The sequence below is a fragment of the Lygodium microphyllum genome, chromosome 23 (genome assembly GCF_053477565.2).
Source record: "Lygodium microphyllum isolate KBCC chromosome 23, Lygodium_microphyllum_v1.1.10, whole genome shotgun sequence".
In the NCBI taxonomy this organism is placed as follows: Eukaryota; Viridiplantae; Streptophyta; class Polypodiopsida; order Schizaeales; family Lygodiaceae; genus Lygodium; species Lygodium microphyllum.
This window is the reverse complement of record NC_141157.1, coordinates 21,725,654-21,734,843: the sequence shown is the minus strand read 5'-3', so window position 1 is coordinate 21,734,843 and position 9,190 is coordinate 21,725,654.

Sequence of the window (9,190 nt, the reverse complement as noted above, 5' to 3'; positions counted from 1 at the left end):
TAGATAAGCAAGGTATAACAGATACATATTTTTTCAATATTATGAGATTAGAGGGTGCTTTCATTGTGTGTTCCAAGAGAGATTTGGAGCACTATTTAGGGTGATTTGACTTTCTAGAATATTAGGGTTGCCTTAGACTTTTCCTTTAACAACTATGTTGACATGGAGATCTCTTATAGTTCAAGAGGGGGGGGGGGGATATCTTATGGATTTATGGTTGTACACTTTTATAGACTTTTGTCCTTATGCACATTTTTATAACTATAATTATATTTGAAACTTCAAAGCCTACTCTAGATTAGCTTGTGGTTTGACCATAAGGAGTCATCTTAGATAGAGCCATTAAGAGATGTAGAGTATATCGCCCATGGCCATCGGTCCATGTTGTAGGTTGAGATACCACTTGAGGACATAAATGATATTTGCACATCATCGAACAACTCTACCTTGAAACTTTAGCTTATCCACATTGAATTGATCCATGAGAGACCTTGGGATGATATTGATTTCCATATTGGTTCATATTGTATTAGATTCCTAGTTTTACTTTGGTATTTTTTAGTTATTTGTTATTTTCTAGTTAAATATTTCCTTTTAGATTACATTTTTAAATTCTACTTGAAAAACATGAGAGTTTTTTTGAACTTTAAATATATTTATTTGTGTCTTATAAGCTAATTTGTTCTTTTGTAGATGCTAATATAACTTTTCTCTTTTTCTTTTCTCTCGTGTATATACGTAGATATGCATCCGAAGAGATAGATGAAGGTAACATGAGAGCTCTTTTTGATAAGTGTTTTTTTGTAAAATAGATTTTTCAAATCTTGCACCATTCCGTGTAGCAAATTTGATGGATGCAACCAAAATTCACACTAGAATAGTTTTGTTTGCACATACACTTGTGTTATAGTTGTCTCTAGTTAACTTAGATGTGCTAATGCAAAATAAAAACTTTCATATGTAAGCTTGATAGTGAATCCTTAGGAGTCCTAGCAAATGGAATATTTTTGTGTTGGATAAGCTTGATGGTGCATGTAAATATTGGAAAAATGGACCTCTCTAAGTTTGGAGGATTTTGTGATGGAAATTAATTGCAACTTTTCAATCCATAGTAAATTTATATGTTATACATGATATATATCATAGTTGGCACTTGATAGATTCTTGGGAGATTTGTGTGATAACTTTGTTGATTGGAGGTGCATTATGCAACATATGCAATGCATGAAAAGGTACATTGTTATGATGAGTCTATCTTACTTTGATGAATGTGCTTTACATAATATAGATTTGTATAAGGGATCATATTATAGAGTAACTAGAGAAAGGAATTAGATTGGGTATCTTGGATGCCATGTGAGGATTACCATAACTTTGGACCAACAATTGGCAATATTATTTCTCAATATTCAGCAAAAGTTCCTTTAATGGGAGCACGATGAGATACTCATTACCAAGGAGCAACACATGTTTTGGATGTGCTCATTGTATAGAAAATGTGACATCTTATGGAGTTGTCCACTAATAGTTTGGAAATCCTTTAATCATATTTAGTTTGGCCATACATTCATAGTTAGCTTTCATTAGTATTTCTTTGTGGCTATTATTCTACGATGTCAAGTTTTCCTATCATTGACATTACATAATTTAAAACACTTCTTTCATTGATAAATAAGTCTTGTATTTGTGTATTTTGTTGCTTTCTTGCAATATAGTCACTTTCATGGTGTTTAGTGTTCTTTCGAATTGATCAATGTCATAGGCATTGAAAGTGAGAAGAGAAAAAAGAGGGGTTGTTAGGCCCCATTTTTGGGGATGGAGGAGATTTTTAGAATGATTAAGCACTTTCAAGCCCATTGGTAAATCGTGTGTGGTGTGAACACTCTTACAAGGAGTGTTATACAAGTGCAAACCATTGTCCATTCAACTAGGCATTAGCCAATGGTTCTTATCTAGTTAAAGATTATTCCACTTTGGGTTTCCAAAATAATTGGACATTAGTGAAAGGACTTTCATCTAGTTAAGAGTTGAAAGTTCCAAGCATTTTCTAATACTTTTAAAGCACTTTCATTATATATTTTCTTAATAATTTTGATTACTCTAGTCCTTAGTGAACTTTAATGTTTACTTATTACATGGGACTCGTGATAGTTTTTGGAGGGCATATGTGGTGTTTGATTAAGTGTAGACAGTTATGCTCATTGTTTTTATAGTTGGGCAAGTACATATGTTGTAGCTCTAATATTTGATGATAAGTAACACACTTGTTACAAATGTATGGCATATTATATCTTAAGTTAGAAACACACATGATCTACATTGATAAGGTGAATGCTTTAGATGGTTCACATGATCTTCACAATTTACCTCTCTAATGTTTGCACATTCACATTTTTTCCCTTTAGAATATGGCCCCCAAGGCGTGAGTGTTTAGATTGTAAAATAGAATATATTCTCAAATGACCATTTGCTTATTATTTATTTCATTTATTTAGTTACATGCACTTACAATTAGTATAGTTATAGTGTCATCATATGACGATAGTCAATTACATATTGGTTGACTTAGTAGATCACTTTCCTTTATAGTGCACATTTTCTATAATTAGTATACATTGTAGTCTCTTAGAAAGAAGAAAAGAAGATCAAGAAGAAAATGTTTTGGTCTCCATCTCTCTTTTTATGTGCTTGAGTGAGTCTACATCTTTTGTACGTGTGTTTGGTATAGTGGTTCAAAAAGCTCCCATCATGTAAGTTTTGTCATGGTATCAAAGCCTCACCACCATCACCGGAGACTATTTTGCAGGCCAAAGTAGAGGAGGAGAAGTGAGAATTCAAGTGAGTAAGCAATGGGTTAAAAACTCTCCTAGTTTCTCATTCTTAACTTTGGTTATTGTTGTAGAGACACCCAAAGTAGGGCATAGCAACAATGTGAGATTGTTGTGAGATTTGGTGTACAAGAGGTACAATGTATGTACTGCAAGTTCATCTATAGGGTTATTTTCATAGTTTTGTTGGGCATATGAGGCCATTTGGCTCCTATTTTGGTCCCATTTGATTGGGATAGTTATTGTTATATCATACTCTCAACAATGTTCATTGTTCTTGAGTGTATACTATTTGAGAAGTAAAGAGGTCAAGGGGGATAAAAAATAAGGAAAGCCATAAGTTTGATAAAATGAGAAAACGGACTCGCACTTGCACTTCATAGAGCTTTCCTCTTAAATAGGCATATGAGTACATTGGATACATTGTGTTGAGACCTCTTTGACTTGCCACCTCAAATCCTTACTCATCCAACTCAACATCCTCATCTCTCCATACTCAAGGTACAATTCATATTGTATTGTATACAAAGAATGCACCACTCATATGAATAAATATAAATATTTTAACACTTCCCATTGGTGCCTTTTGAGCTACTTCTGATTTTATTTTCCTTGATTTATGTTTGTTTTCAATTTTGTTCTTGGGACTTTGATTGTTCCCCCCCCTCACTAGGTGCCTCTTTACTTTGCAAGTGGGTGGTCGGGCTCTATATTATTTACCTTCATCTTCTTAATCCTCTTAGTCTTCATCTTTGTTTTCTTTAGCTTCCTTGGTCTCCTCTGCCTTCATCTTGTGTGGGTGCACCTCAGCTCTCATGAGAATTTTAGCCTACACTCTAAAAGTGAATGACCACGTACCTTGCGTAATAAAGTTGGACTCAAGAGAAAGGAGAAGTCATGTAAGTTAGTGTCCAAGAGTCAGTAGGCATGAGACTTGATGTAGGGAAATAAGTGGGGATTTAGGTGACTTGAAATAATCCACCTGTAATTAAATTCAAAACTTTAGCTTTTACTTTGTTTTGATATTCTTTGACTTTAGAATTTACAAAACATTGTTAACATTTTATCCCCCTAAGAGACGAGTATCAATCCCATGGCACTCATGTCAAAGGTAGACGTGAAATGTTGGGAATAGTCGATGAAGTAGCTTTGAAGAAGGAATGGTTCTAATGGAGGACTAATACATGTGGTTGACGAACAAATTTGGATGAGAATGATGATATTTCTACAACAGGCAGTGTGGGTGATATTGCTATGATGTTGGTTCTTATTGGGGGAAGAACTTAAAGGGTACCAAAAACAAAAGAGGAGATTGCAAAAGAGGGAGATTCAATATAGATGTAGAAGTGAGGGCTCATGAGTCTCCACAAATATTTGTACATGCAAAGTAAAACCTCACATGCAATTACTTCCTAGGGTAGAGTGCTAGTTATCAATTTGTGCACATGACATAAAATATTATTGGTTTGGGAGATGGATCAAGCCTAAAGTGTTATCCCATACTTGAGAAACTAAAATCATGAATAGGTTATGGTGCAAAAACTATGTGAGTAAACGTGCTTACATGGGCTAATACATAGTTAAAAGAGTACTCCATGGGCTCTTTGGTTGATGATAATGGCTGATGAAGCAAGACACTATGAACTTGATGGACATGGGAATAAGTAGCATGGTTGAGGGAAAATGAAGTTGTCGATGAATGAAGATGTGAGAGAGACAATATTGGCAGATGGAGTCCAATCCAATAAGCTCTTAAAGCACATGGTTCTCCCCATAGGATCAAAGATAGGTGGTTATTGATGGAATTGATTCCTATCTACTCGATGTACCTTGTCATTCTTGCTTCAAAGTTGAGTTGTTGGCATTGGGATGAATGAAGTAGAAATGGAAAAAGTGAAAGTACATGGAGATAGGTCTAACCAAGGCAAGTTGAGACTTCCTAAGTATGTCTTGACATTAATGCACCTTGGATGAATGTGAGGGATGCTAGGAGAAGGGCTAGGGGGTTAGAGACGGAGCTGATAGACCAAGATCATCAGACGTCCAACTTGAGGACCCATAGGTGCAGTGCAGTGCATGTGTGTGAATATCTTTTTTTTTTCTCTTCCTTTTTTGTCTCCCTTATTTTCCTTCTCTTTTTTTTCTTGTTTCTTTTCTCTCTTTATTTTATTTCTTCTTTTTTGACATAGAAGTATTCTTGTACAACTTAGCAAGCAGCCTATCAAAATAAAAGAGAAAGTATGAGAGATTTGAAGGCTGATAGGGAGGCATAGGTGTGTGCACGATGAAGATTAAGTGGGACATGGGCATATCCCATTGACTTATTGTTGATGAAGCCATTACTGAAGAAGAACATGTCCTTGGTGACGAAGACTTGTGTGCTCGTTGATGAAACAAGTTGCAACTACTACTTAAGAGATACATGACCATTAGATGTTGTACTCAAAGTATGCTATCAATGAAGAAATTATACGTCATTATCGATGGCACTTGGATGTCCATGTCTTTGGTTAGAGTCACTTAGATGATCATATGAGATTACCAGAGCTTTGAATCTTCAAAGAATGCTTTTATTATCGATGATGTTGTTTTCATATACTATAGTTTAAATCTGCAGAGCTCATCTATTTTCCATGATGTTGTTGTCAAGTCTAGAATGTGCATTGCTTTGATTTTGTTACAAAACATGGTTGAATAAAAATAGAAGAAGAGATTATGGGAGAAAGAAGAACAAGAATGAGACCATGATAGCATGAAAGAGACGATTGATTTTGATCGTGAAAAAAGTATATTGTTTTATAGCTTTCTAGCTTGGATATACACCTCATTCTTTGCTTATGGGATTCAGTTACATATGTCTCTAGCACTTTGCCTCTAGCACAACACATACATTATTTTAACATCCTCTCTTGGGTTCTAGCTTACCCTCCAGATAACTAAACTTGAGGATGTAGGTTTTCCCCCTTGAATCCCTACAAGGCCCCTAGCTCATGTAGTGTCAAACAAAGTGTAGGAAATCTACTATTTAGAAGAGAGTTTCAAGACATTCTTTAGAGTTTTACTTTCTAGCTCCAATATTCTTGCTCAGTGTATCCAAACTTGTAGTTTTTGCACCTTGGTTTTCTCTTGTTCCAACAATCTTGCTCTTTGTGTCCATTTCTCTCATAGATCCTACAAATTATTTTTGAAAAAGAACCTTTGTTGTAAACTTTAGCTACTATGGGGCTCAGGTGTAGAGTATTAGGATTTCTCCTTAAGTTTGCCTTCTCGCTCATATAAAGTGGCTTCAACTACATTGAGTTTTCTAACAAGTACATTCCTCAGTGTTGCTACCACTTGTCATAACTTTTGTTTTGTTTATTTATACTATTGAATAACATGGCAATTACTTCATCTTCTTTAATATCTTTGCCAATGGAAGAGAGCTGCACCTTTAGACATTTGAATTTATTGATGAGTGATGTTAGGGAGTCAAAGTTATTTAGGTCCAAATTGAAATATTCCATCAAAATATTAAAATTTGAATTTTTAGTTGTGAACCAAAGATTTTATCAAGCTCTTTCCATGCTTCCTTTGCCCCTTTTATCCCCAAAATGTGGTGGAATACATCATCTGAAAGGCTCTATGCAATAATTCCTAATGTTTTTATTACTTTTCCTCCTCCATTGTGGGTCATTAGGATATTTTTCTTCTTCAAACAACTCCCATAAGTCCTTGTGTATGAGATGGTACATGGGTTTTATCTTCCATGTATGAAAACCATCACCATTAAAAATTTCCATTGTTTTTATTTTAGGCACTTTGGGAATGGAGAGGTTTTACTAGCAACCCATACAACAGTGTCTAACTCCAATTACAATGAATATTTTGAAATTTTAAAATTAATAAAAAAATATTTTTGAGAAGCAAAATCTTGAATAAGAGACACTTTCAAGATTTTACAATATATAGTTTTTGATTTGTAGGGACAACCTTTTTAACCAATGGCCCATTGTAGTGTGGCTATATACTATATTGGACCTTTAAATAAACTAGTTTGAATAAAAATTAGATGTGAAAGAGATTTACATTAAACTAGTTTAGGTGTGAACAAGGCTTAAACAAAAAACTAGCTCAAAGAAGGAGAAGAGGTGTGAAAGGGGTTTTATTTAACCATAATAAGGTTATGGCTCTTAAGGAGGAAGAATAAGGAGATAATAGGACATTTTTGGCTTGGCACCGATTACTTTTGCATGTCTAGAATAAGGAGATAATAGGACATTTTTGACTTGGCACCGATTACTTTTGCATGTCTAGAATGTTCGTTTGTTGGGGTTGATTTTGTGGTAGTTGCTCCTTGAGTAGCATACAACTAAATTTTAGAGCTTCAAGCTCTTTCTTAAGACCAAATAAATCTTCCTTTCTTCTCTTCTCTAGTGCCACTAATTGGCATAGATTGATGAGGCCTTCAGGATGTATGTGTAGAGGTTGATCAAAGTCAGAACATCCTTTGACTGCAAGCTAAATCGGGATGGAGCTTCAATGTTAGCAAAATCTCTCTCTCTCTTCTCTTTTACTTCACCTCTCTTTCTCTCAGACTCTGTTAATTGAACTAGGCCCCCTTCTTATCTTGTAAGCCACTTGTGAGCTTGAAGCAACCTAGGAAGCCTTCACCAAGCTACCTTCTTAATCATAGGGCTTAAGGTGCCCCCTTTTAGGTAATGGGGAACAAAAGAAAGAGCCACCGAGTAGAACTTATATAACCTTTGTAATGGTTGCTACTCCTCTTCTTCTTGATAGTGCCACTTTTCCTCTTCTTGATAATGCAAGCCTTTAAGGTGAACCAAAATAAGTGTAATACGGAGTCATACTTGATGTTGATAACCTTCCTTAATGGAGTTTGTAGCTCCTAGCCTTTAATCTCCACTCCAAGAGCTTCCTGGATAGCAACACCACAATTGCTTGGACCCTTCCAAACCTTGAATTAGAGCTCTACGGACACTCCCACAACCATATAGCCTCTAGGAAAGAGGCTTTGATACATGTTAAAAAATATGGTTGAGCAAGAAGAGAGGAAGAGATAATGGGGGAAAGAATAAGAATAAGAATGAGACCATGATAGCATGAAAGAGACTTCATTGATTTGATAGTGAAGTAAGTACATTGTTTTATAGCTTTCTATCTTGGACATACACCTCACTCTTTGCTTATGGGATTTAGTTACATGTGCCTCTAGCACCACACATACATTTTAATAGCTTTGTCGCTTGACATTTTCATGCATTCACTTGGTAAAGCTTTGTGAATACAATGTAGTAGATTCAAAGTCAAAAGATAGAAAGAGCCACAAGTAACTTTTTTACATTTCACTATCATACCTTTAGTAAAAGTTGTGATCTTGTACCTTTGATCTTGCTGTCACATAAGATGTAGCGTAGTTCTACAATTCAAAGGGATTTGGCTCTTGTTAGTGCTATTAAAGGAAATTATATACGAACAAACTAAGGTTAGTTATATACAAGGGTTAGTATTTCGTAGCTTTTAGGATTCACCATTCATAGAAAATTAGATTGTACTCCAACTCAACAACAAGAGCATTCATGCCAATTGGTTTTTGTAGCTAGCAACAAATGTAAGTAATCAAATTGCTAAGCAAGGATGATCTTGCAAAGCAACTAGCAATGTGAAATTTCTCTACAGTTAGAATCTTATCAAGCAATGGGTGATATTTTAAATTTTGTAGCAATGCTAGGTTTTGAGAGAGGATGATAGAGCATAAGGAAATGGTCTCATAGTAAGTTGGATCAGATTAAAGTGTATTGAATGTATGATGCTTCCTAGCCATTGTCATAAGATGACTGCCATCACAAGCAATCTCAGTCGATGAGAATACCACTTCTACAAGAATAGACTCAAGGAATTGCAATTTTGCTCAAGCTCATTACGTAACTGATTGATATTTGATTTTGGTCATAGAAGCATAAGAGGGAATAAGTCAGAATGAGTGCAATTGCTTGTGGAAGAAGTGCCTTGATATATTCATCTTGAACCAAGAGGTTTTTGTGGAAGATGTGTTCACTCTCTTACCAAGTGGGATGCCATTTGGAAGCAACTTGTATCGTCACATTATCAACAAGGCCTAAATCTATCATTACGAATAGCCTGGCATAAGTGATGAATATGGCATCAAATTGGAGTAGCCACTGTTTTAGAGGAATGGAATTTCTTTGCCAAATGAGCAGCCATGGTACTTAATGGTCAATATACTAGCAAAGGTTGGAGGCTAGAAGGAGGATTAGGTCTAGTAGGGATGATTTGGAGGTGATTTTGAGTAACCTCCTTTGAAGGGTTCAAGGATCTAGCCATCTCAATTGGATCTAATT